This window comes from Mustela putorius, unplaced genomic scaffold, assembly GCF_011764305.1.
Source record: "Mustela putorius furo isolate JIRA1106 unplaced genomic scaffold, ASM1176430v1.1 tig00000166_pilon_pilon_pilon, whole genome shotgun sequence".
NCBI classification, from domain to species: domain Eukaryota; kingdom Metazoa; phylum Chordata; class Mammalia; order Carnivora; family Mustelidae; genus Mustela; species Mustela putorius.
The window spans coordinates 461,786-480,153 of NW_025421301.1; the positions used below are offsets into that span (position 1 = coordinate 461,786).

General features: G+C 44.9%; 1 long non-coding RNA gene across 1 annotated transcript; it reads left to right on the forward strand.

Moving 5' to 3' along the window:
- Positions 1-3: 3 nt before the first annotated feature.
- On the forward strand, positions 4-9,948 carry LOC123390935. Its single transcript, XR_006605520.1, has 3 exons — positions 4-91; positions 200-380; positions 9,255-9,948. It is a non-coding gene; the product is annotated as an uncharacterized LOC123390935 (long non-coding RNA).
- Positions 9,949-18,368: the final 8,420 nt, after the last annotated feature.

Sequence of the window (18,368 nt, forward strand, 5' to 3'; positions counted from 1 at the left end):
AGGAACGCAGTAGACAAGTTCCTTCGGCTCAACACGATGCCACTGGCCCAGGCAGGCACCCACGGGTAAAGATGCTCCTGAGCGTCAGAAGGTGCCTTTATTACTAGGCCATTTTGGGGACCTAGGGATCACAAAACAAAGTTGTCATTAGCACCACTCAGCATACAGCACGGGCCACACCTCGTCTCTCTGATTTCAGGGCATTTGCTGGGGGCTCATGGCAGGGGACAGAAGCTGGGCAAAGACGGGACAAGCACGAAGCGCATTCTGCACACCAAAGCTCCTGAACCTGGAAACAGAAGACAGCAGAATGTGCCAATCTCCCGCCCTTCTTCCTGCTTCAGGAACATTCTCCAGAGGATTATAACCAAAACTGTGAGGTCTGTTCTGCACTTCCATCCTAGGTAACAGGGACCTGATATAATCCCATCAACATTGCGGGGTTTCCAGGCTTGCCTTTGGCAGGTGACTGTACTGTGTATGATCACAAAGGGCCTTGGGACCAAGTTTTGTGGGTCCGCCACGGCTAACATGCTGCTTCTGCTGGCAGGTGAAGGTGTGTGGACCACACCTCACAGAGACCCTGAGGACTGGGTTAAATCCTTGGCATTCTGTCCCAGCATTTACTGCAGTTCTTTTGCTTCATCCTTGTCTCAATGTAAACAGTGCAGTTTCCCGAGTTCTGGGATAGATGGAGAACTGCGCGCAGGCCCTGGCCATCTCCCAGTCCCAATTACTATAGGAAAAACCCACTCTGGGAACAACAAAGGTGCTACGAACACTGACAGTGTGCACTGCCAGCTGCACCAGGAGGGGCTGGTGGTGGTGGTTCCGAGCTTAACAGGAAATAAAAGGGCCTACCAAAACCACCTAGGGGGCTTGAAGCCACACTCAGAGCAGTGATCGGGAGGTAGTGACTAGTAGTCAACCTCTTCTTTCCACCAAATGGCAAATGAACAGACTTCTAAAACTGACTCCTCCAGTAGCCCTGGACCACCATTAGAGCAAACCAAAGCCACTGGTAATTGTGTCAAAAGTAAAGGACTCCGGGCTCCTGGGTGGCCCAGTCAGTAAAGCACCTGACTCTTGATTTCGGCTCAGGTCAAGATTTTAGAGTCCTGGGATGGAGCTCTATGTTGGGCTCTACACTCAGCAGGGAGACTGCCTGAGGTTCTCTTTCCCTTCTCTCTCTCTGCCTCAACCCCACTCAAACGAATTAAAAAAAAAAAAAAAAAGCCAAACTCATGCACCCTGGTCTGCTCATTGGAAGTGCAACAAACCTGGAGAAGGAATGTTCCAAAGCAGAAGACTCCTGTTAGTCACGGTTAAAGGTCCCTGGACACACCAGAAATCTTGACTGAATGAACGAGCCAATGAAAGAATAACATTGAGACTCAAAACAGAGAAACAGAGCTAGAAATGCCACTGGAAATTCCCAGGGTACCCCTGAAAGACAAGTTTGGGCTCTATGTTTTCCAGACTGTTCCACTGTTTAGAGTGGTTTGTTTTTATAAACATTGGATACACTGTTCCTCTGTTCAGATAACATGTGGTACCTTCAAACCAGTAATACTGAGCTTCTGCTCCGTTTGTCCCAATACTGCAATATGAGCCACATATGAGCTGTGGCTTCCTAAATACTCTCCCTCCACAACCACATTCTTCCACTTAAACTCATTTGTTATCTTCGCGCACTCAACGGCCACCTTCCCGTACCCAAACTTTTCTTGCAATGGGTATCTGAATGTCTCAACTACAATAGCCCAGTTCATACAAATACTATGATCATGACTAAAATTTCACACATTTTACTTCATAGCTTAGCTCCTGGGGCTAGAGATGTCCTTTGTGCAAACTCAGTGCAGCCCATCAGCCGAGGTCATGGCCTGCAGACCAGCAGCGCTGTCCAGTCTCCCCAGCAACAGACGCTGGGTCAGCAGGCCCACAGTACACGGACAGCCACTCCCCTCCTAACCCAGACAATAAATTCGGCTCTCAGACACTTATTGCCATGGTTGCAGGCTTCTGAGATAGCCTTGTTTACATAATTACCTTTGGTAAAGAGCCCTTTGCAAATCCAGTGCACATTACTATTCCTTTTTTTTTTTTAAATAGAAAAATATTACAATTGAAAAATGTTGGCCAAACAGAATTTTTAAAAATTTACTATTTTTATTTATTTATTTATTTATTTAGCTTTGCCGTTCCAACTATTTAAGAATGACATGTTCCCCACTCTCCACTCAACCCTACCCCCTTCACCATGGCCAATGCACAGCCTGCCTGAGGCACGAGGCAACTCCGGGACACGTTGCTTATAGGGGTATGGATACTCCCAACTGGAATTGCACAGAAAACTCCTGCAAAATCAGGAACAGAATCCCAGGGTTCCAGTTACCAGTCTGCAGATAGCACCATCCCTTTGTGCTTGGGCATCTCAAGTTCATTCTCGATAGATCCAGCAAGAGGCTCACTGGTAGGGCCTCCAGCATTCACCTACAGTTGTATTCACACACAGGGTGGTGGGAAAGGATCAAAGTGAGCCTTCTTTTTGGCTTCCTTTCTATACCTCCATCCTTCTGGAGTAAGGGCATATTCAGCTTCTGTCTGACACCTCTAAACTGACAAATCAGACCAGGCAGAGGCGGGCTGAGGGAGAGCTATGAGGAGGATGGAGGACCCCAAAAAAGGAGTGGGGGATGGGAGGAATAGAGAGGTGACAATCAGTCTGCAATCGATGACTTAAACTCCACTGCCCACCTGTTGGGTGCCCGGGCTGCAGCAACCCCATGCCCTCATTAAATCTGAGCCGCCTCTTCCAAGTAGATCAGCTATCATTCAAGACACTTCCCACTGCCGGCGGTGAGGAATTTCTTCTGCCCCACATTTACCAATCACATCCCTCTTTGTCACAATGCTCACTTTCACAGGGCTCCAGAGAAAAATATTAAATGCAAACATGCTTCCAGCTCTTTAAGCAGAAATGAAATAAATCCATGATCATAAATATTCAATGAGCATCCTGAATCCAGAAAGGTATTTAGGTTCCTAAGAAAGATCTCCCTCCCTTCTCCCAGCCCACTGCCCCGTTTTCACTGCATTCCAATTTGCCAATGCTTTTTTTCTCTCATCACGAATGCCAGAAGGCCATACAGCTGCTTGGTCTGTGATGCAATCTGTTTTCTTTTTATAGCAAAAGGTCTGGGAGGTTTGCTTTTGCTGTTTTCTTGAGGATTTACCACAAAGTCTCCTGGAACCAATATCCCCAAACCACTACAGTTTCCTAACAGACAAAATATTCTAGAAGAGACCTGCAAACAGCCAGAACCTTATGCACAGCCCACCCAGAGACAGTCCACAAGCACCCAGAAGCAGTGGTTAGGGAGCACTATCAATTACAATAACTCGCTTTGCACCTACTCCTCAAAACCCTGTAGCGAAGAGAGATTGTACTCACATCCAGGGGTCTGTCCTCCCCATTCTACATGGTGTCCTGCTGCTGGGTAACTGCTGTCAATTCTTCCCTGGAGAGATCATTAGCTTCCTAGGGTTGTCATGCTCAGTGGGTACGCAATGATTTACTTGCCTTTTTCCCTTGAGCTTCCTCTGCCAACTCTGGCCAAATCTCATCTAAAAGCTTATTAAGACATCCACTCAGCTCACAATGTCTTGCTGCTTCCTAGTCTGCTCATCACAGCTTCTGAAAGTCTTGGGTCTTCGGGTCTTGTCGGACTGCTCCCTTCCGCCGGCAGAGGACCTGTAACACTGCCCTATTGAAGAGTCAGGGAATAATTCACAAATGGGCGGAATGATTTTCAGTGATGCTCAGATGACAGAGAAACGAAGTTTGCATCTGCCAGCAGTCATGCCAGGAGAAGAGATGAATGTGCATGTCGTAAGGGAGGGAGAAGGCAGGCAGAGTCAAAACCTGTCATGAACTGCCTTTATGGTAAGAGGGAACAGCAGAGATCCAGATACTCCTCCCTCCTAGGCAGAGAGTTCCAGCACTGTGACTGCAGCAGCACAGGAGTCAAGGCGCTGGGAGAGCAGCTGTTTCAGTGTTTTTTAAGCCCAGAGTTTGTCTCACAAACGCTCCTCTAAACAGAGTCTCTGCGGAGAGGGGGAAGGGAGGAGACAGGGAGCAAAGCTGTTGAGTTTTGACCGAGTGTCGTCAATGGCCCTAAACATCACAGGGGTGTCCTCCAGACCACTTGATGAAGCAGCAGGAAACTAACTCCCAACTTGAACAGTCATAGAAAGGAAGAAGGTTTTCACTTTGACTTGAGCCATCTTATCATTTTTCCCTTATTTTGAAAGCCAGAATTGTTGGTCCTAAAGGTGGGAATATTACTCAGCCTGTGTAAACCCTCTAAGCACCTTCCCTGCTCAAGGCCTTGCCCCTACTTCCTTGAGGGTAGCAGTTCTTATGGGCAACAGGCTGGGATTCTGCTTTGGCAATTATTTGGCTTATACCAAGGGAAGAACAGCCAGACTCAGGGCAGTGCATTACAGAGAGACTGAATTCCACTGGGGAGACAAGGTGCCAGTAGAATGATAAGCTTCTTTTTAATACACAGCAATTGTACTGGTTTATCCTAAAGTGATCATTGCTGGGATACTGCCATCACGGCCTCACAAGTGAGGTCAGAACACGGAGCAATGTGACTCACTCCCTGCTCTAAAGAAACTGGCCCTGATAGGTCTTACAGAAGCCCCAAAGACCAGATGCCAAATGAGAAAAGCAAACCGAATGTGACTGAGGTACAAAGAAACGAGTGGTTACTTTTGTGGGACATTTCCTTCTTCTGAGAGTACGTACCCCACAGGTAGGGACCCTCAACATAATATTATCAGTGAGGACAGTACGACTCTGGCTGTTCACAGAGACTGGGCTCCCCAAATGCTATCTGCAAAAGACAGGGACAAACAGGGGCAGAACACCTCTTGAGCGAGCCCATGACTCATTTTACACACCTCACTGTTGCAAAGGAACAGTGTGCTTATTTCTGGTGCCACATGAAGTTCAGGACTTCCGAATGTGACAGTTAATGAGTTGTTGAAATAATCACCTTCAAAGGAGGCTTCCAGAGGCTGTTGCAGTAAAGGCTGAAGAGTGACATCTGGAAACCTATGACATGCTCTACCATCAAGGAAAGCAGCTAACACACATAAAATTAGTATCAGAGCCCTAAGGATATCACTGAATAAAGTTATGATTGACAGAAAGCTTGTGGTATAGAGACCTCTTCTTTTTACATGGGACAATCATTGCACATTGACGGCCCCGTGCTGCTAGATCACCAGAGCCCCCAAGCTGGGGCTACCAAAATCACATATACTGACACCCACGTGCTCAAAAGCCACACCAGGTCATCACTGAGCCTTCTTTCCCTAGACAAGTTGATCATGCCCCCATCTGTGCTCTTACAGTCTTCTGTAAGCTCCTGTTATAGGCTGAGTTGTGTGTCCCCCACCCCCTGCAAATTCCTATGTTGAGGCCCTGACTCTCAATGTAACTGTACTTGAAAATGGTACCCTTCCGAGGTAAATAAGATACAGTGAAGTCATAAGGACGAGGCTCTGATCTGTTAGGATTGGTGTCTTTATGAGAGAGACGTTAGAGACGCGATCTAATCACGATCCTATCTGCCCTCCCACACCAATTCTCAGAGGAAAGGCCATATGAAGACAGAGCAATAAAGTGACTACCTGCAAGGCAGAAGGAAAGTCCTTACCAAAAACCAAACCCTGCTGGACCCTGATCTTGGACTTCAGCCTTGAGAACTGTGAGAAAATAAATTTCTATTATTTAAGCCACTCAGTCTACAGTATCTTGTTCTGGCAGCTTGAACTAAGACAACTCCCCTTACGGTATAGTTGCTCACATGGGCTCACGGTTGATCTTCTAAACTCCTTGAGGACAGGAACCCTGTTTTGGTTGTCTTGTATTCCAGTGCCTGGTGTACTTCCTGGAATATAGTTAGCGTTTGAAGTCTGTTAAGTCGATGACAGGAAAACTAAGAACTAATTGCTTTTTCTAGTCATTAACTCGTCTGTAGGAGCCTGTGGATCTCATGAGAAAAACAGGAAGTGTCTGCCAATTCAGCAAACCATTTTCTCCTTCCCCCACAGATGAGGCAGGCTATGGCTCCTGAAACTCCAAGAGATAATAAATGGACGTAGTCATTCTCCTCTCTCCCTCCCTCCCCCAAATAGAGGACAACGGCTCTTCCGGCTCTTCTGGGGAAAAGAATTACCGATCTGGAGAATTACCAGTCTGGCCACAGACCCTGCAGGTCCGTCAGCACCACAAGCCTTGGGCCACACCACAGCCACTCAAGAATTTTCTTTTTGCCATCCTCAATGCCTGTTGGGTAAAACCACAAAGGCTAAAGACAAACCAAAACAAACAATGACAAATTATAATAAAACCAATCCCCATGCAATAGTCTACCTTCCACGCATATGTTTCTCCCATCTACTTTTTTTTTTTTTTTTTAAGATTTTGTTTATTTATTGGACAGAGAGAGACATGGCTAGAGAGGGAACACAAGCAGGGGGACTGGAAGAGGGAGAAATCAGGCTTCCGGTCAAGCAGGGAGCCTGATGTGGGGCTCCAACCCAGGACCCTGGAATCATGACCCCAGCCAAAGGCAGATGCTTAATGACTGAGCCATCCAGGTGCCCCTTCCACCCACTTCTTAAATCTGCTTTGATCAGGCTTCTTTCTGCCCCCAGTTTTCCCACTAAACTGTTTGTTGTTGATGTTGTACTGTACTATGTATTTATTGAAGAGAGAGGCACAAACAAAGAAACTGGGAGGGAGAGCTTTCTTGCTTAGTGTGCTAGGGGCGAAAGGAATCAGCAAAGTTCTCACGGAGAAGGGCAGGTGTGCGTTGAGTGGTGGATGTGTAGGATTTTGTTAGCTAGTGAAGAGGAGAGGAAATGGGCAGAAGAAACAGCAAGAGCAAAAAGGCAGAGTAGTCTGGAAGTGCACGTCATGAGTGAGAAAGAGAAGTGAAGAGACTGTTACAGGTGAAGCTTGTAGTATGTGGGTGATGACCCACAGATCACGTTGCAAAATATGGGCTATGAAAAAATTTTCATATCATGCTAAAGATTGGTTTCTATCTTGTATTTGTGATGAGGAGCTCTAGAAATTGGTAAGCAGAAGAGAAACTAGTCATATTTTTACTCAGAATTCAAGATTTCCAAGAATTACATTAATTATAATTATGGGTTCATGCTACACTTTGAAGATTATATGCACATGGCTTTCTTTCTCGTTCTTCCTTTGTATATTTCTTCTTTTATTCCCTTCCTCTTTCCTCTTTTCTTTTTATTTTAATCAAAAGATCTTATTTTTTAGATCGGGTTCAGGTTTACAGAAAACCAAGCAGAAAGTACGGAGGATTTCCATATACCCCACCAACCCAACTGCCAGTTCCCCCTATCATTAACATTTTGCATTGGTGTGGAAAATTTGTTACAATTGATGAGTCAATGTTGATACATTACTATTAACAAAAGTCCATGGTTTATATTAGGGTTCCTTCTTTGTGTTGCAAGTTCCATGGGTTTGGACAAATGTATAACTGAGGGGTATGTATGATGACAGTAGCATACAGAATAGTTTCATGCTGACATAAGTGTTCCCCACCTATTTCTCTCTCCCCTCCTCAACTCCTGGCAACCACTGAACTTAATACTATCTCTATAGTTTTGCCTTCCCCAGAATGTCATGTAGTTGGAATTATATAGTATATAACCTTTACAGTTCGCTTCTTTCACTTAGTAATATGCATTTAAGGCTCCTCCATACCTTCTCGTGGCTTCATAGCTGATTTTTGTTATCACTAAATAATATTCCATTCTACAGATGTACCATAGTTTGCTTACCCATTCACCTATTAAAGGGTATCTACATTGCTTCCAAGTTTTAGAAATTACAAATAAAGCTGCTCTAAACATTCACGTGCAGGATTTTGTGTGTCATACTTTTTTTTTTTTTTTTAAAATCTCATCTGGGTAAATACTAAGGAATAGCACTGCTAAATCATATGTTAAGAAAATGTTTAGCTTTATAAGAAACTGCTATGCTGTCTTCCAAAATGGCTATAACATTTTGCATTCCCACCGGTTGATTTTACATTGACCTGATTGCCAAATGCAATGGTAGGTAACTTTCAGTTCTTACCTTATGTGATTTCTCTGTTGCATTAGGCACTGCTACCATTTCTTCATCACACTTCCTTCTCCTCTGGTTTCTGTGACCCAATGTCTCCTCATTCTCCTACCATCCCTTGAACTATTTTTTTTTCTCCAATTCAAGGGCTCTTCATTTACTGGTCCTTTAAATGTTGCAGGTCCCTGAGATTATATCCCTGATTGCCTTCTCCGCTCATCTTCTCTAGAAAATCTCTGTTACCCACCTCCCCACCCCCCGCTGCTGCTGCCCACATGCTCCTCTGCTGCCTAGATACGGACTTCTTTAGCCTCAATCACTTTCTCTGAAGCTCCATATTTTAAGCACCCAACCATTTAAAGACATCTTACTTGGATGTCCGCTATCAACATGTCCACACCCAAATCATCACCTTTCTTTCAAACCCAGTCCTTTTCCTTTACCCCTATTTTGGTGAGTGGCTCCACCTTTCATCTATCTGCTTATTTCCCTAATCTGGAACACTCTTCCCATTCCTCTGATTCTCCTTCCCCCGCCCCCACATTCCATAAATTACCAAATCCTCCTGATTTGAGACAGTAATACACTGAGATTAAAAATGAGAATCTTGAGGGGTGCCTGGGTGGTACAGTCAGTTAAGTGACTTGGTTTCAGTTCAAGATGTGATCTCAGGGTTGTGAGATCGAGCCCTGCCTCTGGCTCCACGCCCAGTGTGGAGTCTGCTTGGGATTCTGTCTCCCTCTCCTTCTGCCCCTCCTGCTTGTGCTCATGCTCTCTCTCACATACAAATAAAGTAAATAAACTTTTTTAAAAATGAGTCCTAAGGTCACATTCCTGGGGCTCAAATTCTGCTCTGCCATTTTCTTTGGGCAAGTTTCTAATGACTCTAAGCCTGTTTTCTCATGTGTAAAACAGAGTAACAGTTCTTAACTTATTGGGTTGTTGCAAAGACTAAACGAGATAATACATACCCTATACAATGTCTGGCACAGAGAAAGTGCTTAGTAAATATAAGCAAGGCTGTATGGTTGATGTTTAAATGTTCCTTGTTCTGTTCTCTCTCCTCTAGCTGCACTGCCACTGCTTTGATTCAGGATGTCATCGCTTCTTACCTCAACCATCGCAGTGGTCTCCAACTGGATGCTAATGATGTTTCTTGAAATTCTGCTTGTGATTATCTAAACTTGGAAATTGGGATAAGAAAGGTGAAATAAGTTTTCAGCTTGTGTAATGGAATCTGCTGCTGCAGATGAGTTTTTACAGAGGTAAAAGTAGGCCAGACTAATGTTCAAGATTCTGACAGTGAGTGTGCTTTGGCCCAAAATGCATCTTCAATAAAAGATAACTGTAGAAGTCAACGTAACCTGCCCAGATAGTTGTTAGGATTTATTAAACTTGACCTTTGGGGAAGATGGAGCCATTGAGCCATCAGTGTTAAATTCTCTCTCCTCTGACGGGTCCTGAGAAGATCACTTGAGCCAATAAGAGAAATTCCCCCTCCTGATGTGTCAGTGTTAGAAGAACAAGATAATGAGAAACTTCTCTTCCAGTTTGTTTCAAGATGACAAAGATGGAACTCAGACAGATGAGCCGCAATGCAGGAGTCCCTGCATCTGCCTATAGCCAGGCAATAGTCAGCCAGGTTGTGGCACGTCTTTGGTGCCAATTGTTTTGTCGTTGTCTATGGCCTCTCATCCTCTGTGCTTCTAGTCGAGAGTCTTTCATGACGAGATCTTATGGGGGCTGTGAGACTGCTGATCACAGGACTGAAGTCAGCACGTGGAAGCTGCCTCCCATGGCAGTCCCCCTGTTGCAAGTCCTGTCCACTCCCTCATCACCTTGATATATGTTATCACTCTCAGAATGCTCTTTGCACAACAAATGTGATCGTGCTTCGCCTTTGCTTATAACCCTCAACGACTCACATTCCCCCAGAACAAAGTCCAGAGAGACACAAATCCACACACGGCCTGGTCTTCCCTCTGTTTCCAACCACCTGCTCTGCTGACACCCCACCCACCCATCCTGCTTCCTGGCTTCACCACACTGGTACTCAGAACCTTAAAACCACCAGCCTGCCACGTTTGCTTACAATGGTCTTTAGATCTTTTCCAAACTCCTTCTTACCCTTCCAACCTGATTCAAGTTGTCCTTCTCTCAGATGATTCCTCCAATGCTACTCCATCCTCCAGGTTCCCAAGGCTCAAATCCCAGGTACCCTGAGCTCAAATCCTGGCTTATCTACTTATGTTGGGCAATGTATTTAATAAATCTAGGTTCATTTCCTCATGTGTAAAATAGAAAGAATAACAGTTTTTACTCATTGAGTGACGGCAAACATCAAATGAGGCTAATACAAAATAATGTAACTTGTAAATGTCCCTGTAGGTATTTACCAAACGGGACTGCAATTGCATGATGTCAGTATTGTTGGTGCCTCCTCCTACCTTCTGATTAAAAAGGCTTCTCCACTCAGCTGCTCTTCTAAGGACACCGTCCCAGCCAGAGAGGCTCCTGGGCTTCAGGATGCAGAATTAGAGGACGGTCAGTAGAGAAGCGAAAGGAGAAGGCGGACTTGTGAAGGGAAGCCAAGCGAATCTGTATAACAAAGAGCTGGACCAGCAAGAACGGCCATGCAGGCGGGAGGACGGAACAAGAGCTTCTTGGGGGCAGTAAACACCAGGCTTCTTCTTCTTCTTCTTCTTCTTTTTAAAGATTTTATTTATTTATTTGACACAGAGAAAGATCACAACTAGGCAGAGAGGCAGGCAGAGGGGGAGGGGGAAGCAGGCTCCCCGCTGAGCAGAGAGCCCGATGCGGGGCTCCATCCCAGGACCCTGAGATCATGACCTGAGCCAAAGGCAGAGGCTTAGCCCACGGAGCCACCCAGGCGACCCCAAGAGGCTTCTAAACATTGTGGAATGTGAAAGAGAATGTGAGGGCGAGGAAATGGGATATGAAAATTGTTACTAAGAGTTTATGAATCGAGTTTCCTTTAATTTTTTAAGAGCAACAAGTAAATTATTAACCTGTTTTAAAAAATTAATTTTGAATTATGATTATTTGAAGATGTCCATACAAATACTAGACGATAAGAGAATGAAATTCTTTAGGGTTTCCCTTGTTTCCAATGTCTTTGCTCTCAGAATTAGTTCTCTAGTACAGGGGCTGTGTCTTGTTCCTTTCTGTAAATCCAGTGCAAGCACACAGCCTGGTGTGTGGTTTATGAACAATAAACACTTGCTGAACAAAGAAACATGTCTACGCTTATACAACTGGATCATCAGCTCCTATGAACAAGTCAATCCTCTTATTTTTCCATGTGTCCAAATAAATCATTGAAAGCTGTAGTGAGTTGAATGGTGCCCCCCACCCAAAGGATACGTTCATGTCCTAATCCCTAGAGCCCGACTGTTAAATTGTATGACGGAAGATATAGGATGTTAAGGATCCTCAGAACAGCTGGTTACCCTGGATTATCTGGGTGGGTCCCCAATGCAATCATGTGTATCCTAAGAAGAGAAGCAGAGGGAGTTTTAAGACATAAGAGGAGGCCGTGTGACCTCAGAGGCAGAGATTAGAGTGAGGAGGTCACAAGCCACCTGGAACCATCAGAGGACAGAGGAGGAAAGGAAGAACTGTCCCCTAGAGCCTCCACAGGGAGTAGAGCCCAGCTGACCCCTTGATTTCAGACTTTTGGCCTCCAGAATGTGAGAGAATAACTTCCTATTATTTTAAGCCATTGAGTTTATGGTGATTTGTTATAGCAGCCAGAGGAAAGTAACACAAATGCCCTTATACATAATGGATGTTCAATAATTCTTTGTCATTTACCTGTCGGGAGTCACTTACAATCATAAGATGTGCTTCTTTTTCAAAGTCACTCACCCACACATGCATGGCCAAGAGCCAGGACTCCACTAAGTCAACACTTGTGATGGTGTTGTACCAAGGGATCCTTCACTGCTGTCTCAGGGACAGTCAGGTTCCAGGGACTGTCTACTGACTACACATTCCAACAGAATGTTCTTCACTCCTTCCTCCAGGAAGGAGATAGTACGGTAGGGAAGCACTTGATAATGAATTAGAGGGTACAGAGCCACCCTCATGGGGTCTCACCAGCTGGCAGCCACTCAGGCTGAGTACTCAGGGGTCGACCTGCAGGAAACACTGCTGAATTGAAAGAGAGCCATGGTAGACTCTCAGCTCCTAATCTGAACCACAGTGCGCACACACACACGCACGTGCACACACATCCCCAATCATGAAGTTGCTCTGCCAGCCAAGAATTAAGTGAATGCAACCCTGCAGACATAGTCTCAAATATGAGACTTCTCTCAAAGGCCTTCTCTCAAAGCTTCGCTCAAAGCTGGAGAAGGTCTTCCAGTTGGCAAGCCCATGACCCTTGCAGGAGACCACTCACACACACTCAGAGAGACTGCTTCTACTTATCAAAATCTGCTGTGTGATCTTCTAGAAATTATTGTTTTTAAGTCTGCTGGACCCAGTTTTCATAAGAGTGATCCCATTTTGACCAATTGCTCTGTCAACGAAGTAACATAATATCCATCTGATACTACAATAGAGACTATGATGCATGTCACCCCTCCTTCCCAACTCCCATTTCCTCTAATCCACATGACTTTCTGCAATAGCTCTTTCAAAATCTGCAACTTTCAGCAAGCATGACTGGGTTAGATGTGATTTGATAGAAATACTGTCTATCACCTACAAAAGGAGACATCCAGTGTTCTGGAAATGCTGGTACTCCATCACTTGTTTCCAAGCCACTGTTTGCAAAAAGACAATACACACATGGTTTTCCCATATCAATTCCCCTTTTTTTTTTTTAAGATTTTATTTATTTATTTGACAGATCACAAGTAGGCAGAGAGGCAGGCAGAGAGAGAAAGGGAAGCAGGCTCCCTGCTGAGCAGAGAGCCTGATCCAGGGCTCGATCCCAGGACCCCAGGATAATGACCTGAGCCGAAGGCAGAGGCTTTAACCCACTGAGCCACCGAGGCACCCCTCAATTCCCTTTTAAGAGTGGTTGAGGTAGAAGTAGGTAGAAGCAAGGGGAGAAGAAGGTTATTTAAACACTCTACCCACAGAGTGTGCTTCGTGACTTTGGGAAAGTTATGTAACTTTCTTGGGCCTTAATGTTCTCATCTGTAAAATGGGGAGAATAATGGTAGCTACTGGCTTCATCAGGCAGCTGAAAGAATTACCTGTGGGTATAGATGACAAGCACTTCACATAGCACCTGGCACAGAGTAAGGACTCAGGAAATACTAATTGTGCATGTGTGCATGTATAAAGTCAACCAGAGGCTAAATTCTTCAATTAGATTACCAAATCCTTCCTATCACTTAATCCTTCCATCTTTTCTGTGTAGTTCCCAAGAGCTCCCCCCAGGGAGAGCTTGGTCCTTTGGCCTTACTCAGTACACAACATGACACAGCGTTTGGCTTCAGCACAGACCTTTGCTGGGATCAAGTGTCCCTGGAGGAGAGGAATTAGGACTTCAAGTACAGCTGGCCGTCAGGGAGGCTCTGCAGCCTCTCCCCATACTTGAGCCATCAAATAACGACAATCAGACATGTGCATGCTTGGAAAGATGGACTCTGGTCTGGTAGACTCTGCATCCCAGGGCAGTGAGGACCTGTTTACTGGGTGGAGGGCCATCTTCAGGGGAATGCTCTGTTTGAAGTCAGCTCTCCTTGTGTTCAACCTCTGTCTCTACCCCTGGTTATTTCCCAGCTCAGACTTTCTCTCAAACTGGTTATTGTTCATATTTTAAGTTTCAGTCATAGATTAACCATGAGCAAATTTGGTTTGAATTATTTTGCTAAATTACATCACGTGGCAAACACACCTAGTTGTCATCAGCATCAGTTATGGTGCATTATTTGAAATTAAAATTCTGCCACATCTTTACAAGGAAAAGAGGTTTCTATAGTGAAGGCAGCAGGTACAAAAATGACACCAACCTTGAATTGCTTATTATATGCCCAAATTAGCCCCAGAGATATTTATCCCCAAGAGTTTTAAACGATCTTAAAATAGGTAGGTCTCTCAGGAATTTCTCATTATTATCACAGTCACATTATTTTCACAATGAAAATATATTTAATTAGTTGAGCTTTAGCATTCTTCAGGAGACAGGGTCAACCTGAGAAATTACAAACGAGACCCTCTGTGTAAAGTCCCAGGTGAAGCCCATGCCCAAGCCCATACTCTTCTGATAGTTTTCTCAGGGAATGAGGCTGTGTTTCTCTTCAGCAAGGGGTGTGTCTGGCTTCGCTGTGGTAGGCGAAGCTTTCACTCTCTGGCTTCCATCCATCTTCTTTGGGACTCTGTCCTTGGGAAGGATCCAGACCTCCTCCAGCCCTTCTCTGTGGGAGAGGGGGTTCCTCCCCAAACCCAAGGACAGTTCCAGGTGATCTCTGCCTTTGGGCAGATTGTCTTTTTGATGGTCATTTATATCTAGCCCAATTTTCAACCAAAGAGCATGGTGGGAAGAGGACAACAGAGAAAAAAGAAGGAGAAAAGGGAGGAGAGAGGGAGGAATGAGGGAGGAAAAGATGACGTGAAAAGACAATGGGCACACCAGAGGGAGGGCGCAGCTAACTGACAAGAAGGTGGGGGTGGCACTCAAGTGCAATCCCGTCCATTCCCCGCCCCTCCCCAAACTGGAAATGTTCCACCCAGCTGAATCTCTGATCACTGGGGACTTTTTAAAGGTTTTATTTATTCATTTGACAGAGAGAGAGAGAGCGAGCACAAGCAGGGGGAGCAGCAGAGGGAGAGGGAGAAGCAGGCTCCCCACTGAGCAGGGAGCCTGATGTGGAGCTTGATCACAGGACCCTGAGATCATGACCTGAGCGGAAGGCAGACACCTAACCAGCTGAGCCACTCAGGTGCCTGGGGATATGTTAAATTAATGCAGGGATTCCTTCTGATAGAATATATGTATTACAGGGATGCCTGGGTGGCTCAGTAGGTTATACACCTGCTTTCTGTTCAGGTCATGATCACAGGGTCCTGGGATCAAGTCCCGCATTGGGCTCCTTGCTCAGCAGGGAGCCTGCTTCTCCCTCTGTGTGCTGCTCTCCCTGCTTGTGCACTTTCTCTCTCTGAAAAATAAATAAATTAAATCTTTAAAAAAGAATCAAAAGAATATAATACAATTCCACAATCTCTATCATGTTTAGCAACATTTTAGTTTAGAATTAAAACCCAGAGGTGGGGAAAACCTGAAAAAAAATTATGTATATGTATATATTATGTGTATGTATATACAGCCATGCTTTCTTTTTAAAATTTATAAAATACAGAGAAGTGTACAAATAAGTGTACAAGGTGTGCCTCAGTGGCTCACTCGGTTAAGCATCTGCCTTCAGTTCTGTTCATGACACCATGATCCTGGGATTGAGTCCTACATCAGGCTCCCTTCTCAGTAGGGAGTCTGCTTCTCCTTCTACCCTTCCCCCCTGCTCATGATCTCTGTCTCACTCTGTCTCTCTCTAATAAATAAAATCTTTAAAAAAAACAAGTAAGTGTACAGTGTGTTGAACTTTCAGAAACATACAGACCCGTGTAACTAGCACTTTAGTCAACAAAATAGATCACCAGTATCCCAGAAGCCTCCCTCATGCATGTCTAATTCTACCTTCACACCCAAGAGTAAACACTCTCCTGATTTTTAACAGTATGGATTAGTTTTGCCTATTTTTGAACTTTATATGAATGGAATAAAATAGGATGTGTCCTTTTCTTCCTGGCTTCTTTCACCGTACATTTTATTTGTGAAATTCATCTGTTGGTTATAGTTCTACTCCATTCATTCTCACGGCTATGCAGAGTTCCATTGTATAAATATTCCACAATTCATTTATCCATTCTTCTACTGATGGGCTTTTGGGTACCAAAAACAGTGTGGCTATGAACATTCTTATATGCATATCTCTTCCTGAGGATACATATGCCATGTCTACCTAGGAGTGGAATTATTGGGTCATAGGCATGCATATGCATATTCAAATTCAGTTGATTTTTCTATGCAAATTTCTCACAATCACATGTATCCTATGGATCTTTGTGAGTCATAAGGCATATGAGAGTCCCAGAGGCAGGAAAGCTGGGCCCTGAGTTTCTGTCTATTCCTTATGACTCTGAGAGGCAGTCTATGCTTTCAAAAAGTTGCATAAGAAGAACAAATCTTTGGGGTGCCCAGGTGGCTCATTCAGTTAAGCACCTGCCTTCAGATCAGGTCATGATTTCAGGACCCTGGGATCAAGTCCCACATCAAGGTCCCTGCTCAGTGGGGAGCCTACTGCTCCCCTTGCATCTCTCTCTGTCAAATAAAATCTTACCAAAAAAAACCAAAAAAACAAATCTTTAACTCTAGTTTGCTTTTGTTATTTTTTTTTTATAAGTATGTTACAGAACAAAAGAACTACCACTGCCTGAATATCATTAACTGAAAAATTGCTGGCAGACAAGGCTGACCCTGGACAGCACAACCCTCTGCTCTCAGTCAACAGCAGGCTTGCCCCCTTCCACCAAAGAAGCACCTCACTCCACCCACTGGGCCCACATCAAAGGCCCCATGGATGGAAAGGAAAGGACACCAAGAACAATATTTCATTAGTTCACAACTAGTTTTTATCAAATTAGTTTTAAAAAGCAGTTGGACGTATTCCAATGATGAGAGATGAAAATGGAAATGGAAGCATAATTATTACTTTGTAAATCAGAGGCCTGCCAGCCCCCACACTGAGACCCGGGATCATACTGCTTTACAAAGCACTGCATGCCACTGGACAATTTCATGGAAACAATAACAAAGCCCCAAAGGATGACAGGGTCTAGCACAGCGACCATACACTGAAACTGCCCCATAAACTATTATTGACGTTAAGGTTCACAGAAATAGTAGAAACTGGCTCCGAGCAAATGCACCTTTTCACATCCCCGGGACACACTCAATTATTTCTATCAGACCCACTAAAGGACTTAACTTCTAGATAATATATAAGGAGTTACATAGGCAAGGTTTGCTGTTCAGTCAAAAGAGGGAAATCCTACCATAAAAGAAGACATATCAACAAGAAGAAACACAGGGAAGGCAAGAGTTCTCTCCGGAGTTCTTGAGGATAAGCTGTTCGGCAGCTGCTGCCAGGGAGTCCTTGCTGGCTGAGAATTAGCTGAGCAGGATGCCTCCTCTGATCCCCCCAGGGCCTGGGAACAAGACCCCATGCTTGATGGCTTCCCACCTTACCCCTTCCTCCTCGAGTGTGGGCAAACACATTAACACTGAAGCTACATGCCGGAGAGGCAGGTCCCATCACCGTGCTTCTGAAACTGCTCAGCATGTCGCTCCCCAGGGCTGGCAGGACGAAGGTGGGACAATGCTGGTTTCCCATCTCCGAGATCCCCCTCTTGCCAGAACAACCATTGCCCCTCCACCCGCCTCACTTTGCTGCTAGAACACATCAATCCCCCAAATAAAAAGTTGTAACAGGATCTTACTAGCTATCAGTTCTGGCAAAGCCAACAGTACTCCATAAATCAGAAATTTTCTTGAGAGTAATATTTCAGGGGTGACAGTTAAAATTTATCCTATAATTACCAAGGACTGAAGAAAGACTGACTGCAGGGGGTATCCCTTTAATGGTCGTTGGGACTGTTCCTCTTGGTGAATGTCAATCACAGTGAGAAGATCCTACATAATAAGGGTTTCCTTCCGTTGTTTCTTTTTTCTTTTTTTCTTTCGCTTTTACTTCTTCCTAATTGTAGTTTGATGAAATGTAAAAAAAATTATCACATTGCTTTCAGCTTTTTTTTTTTTTTTTTTTTTTTTTTTTTTTAAGAGACGGGGTCTCGCTATGTTGCCCAGGCTGGAGTGCAGTGGCTATTCACAGGCGCGATCCCACTACTGATCAGCACGGGAGTTTTGACCTGCTCCGTTTCCGACCTGGGCCGGTTCACCCCTCCTTAGGCAACCTGGTGGTCCCCCGCTCCCGGGAGGTCACCATATTGATGCCGAACTTAGTGCGGACACCCGATCGGCATAGCGCACTACAGCCCAGAACTCCTGGGCTCAAGCAATCCTCCTGCCTCAGCCTCCCGAGTAGCTGGGACTACAGGCGCGCGCCACCGCGCCCGGCTGCTTTCAGCT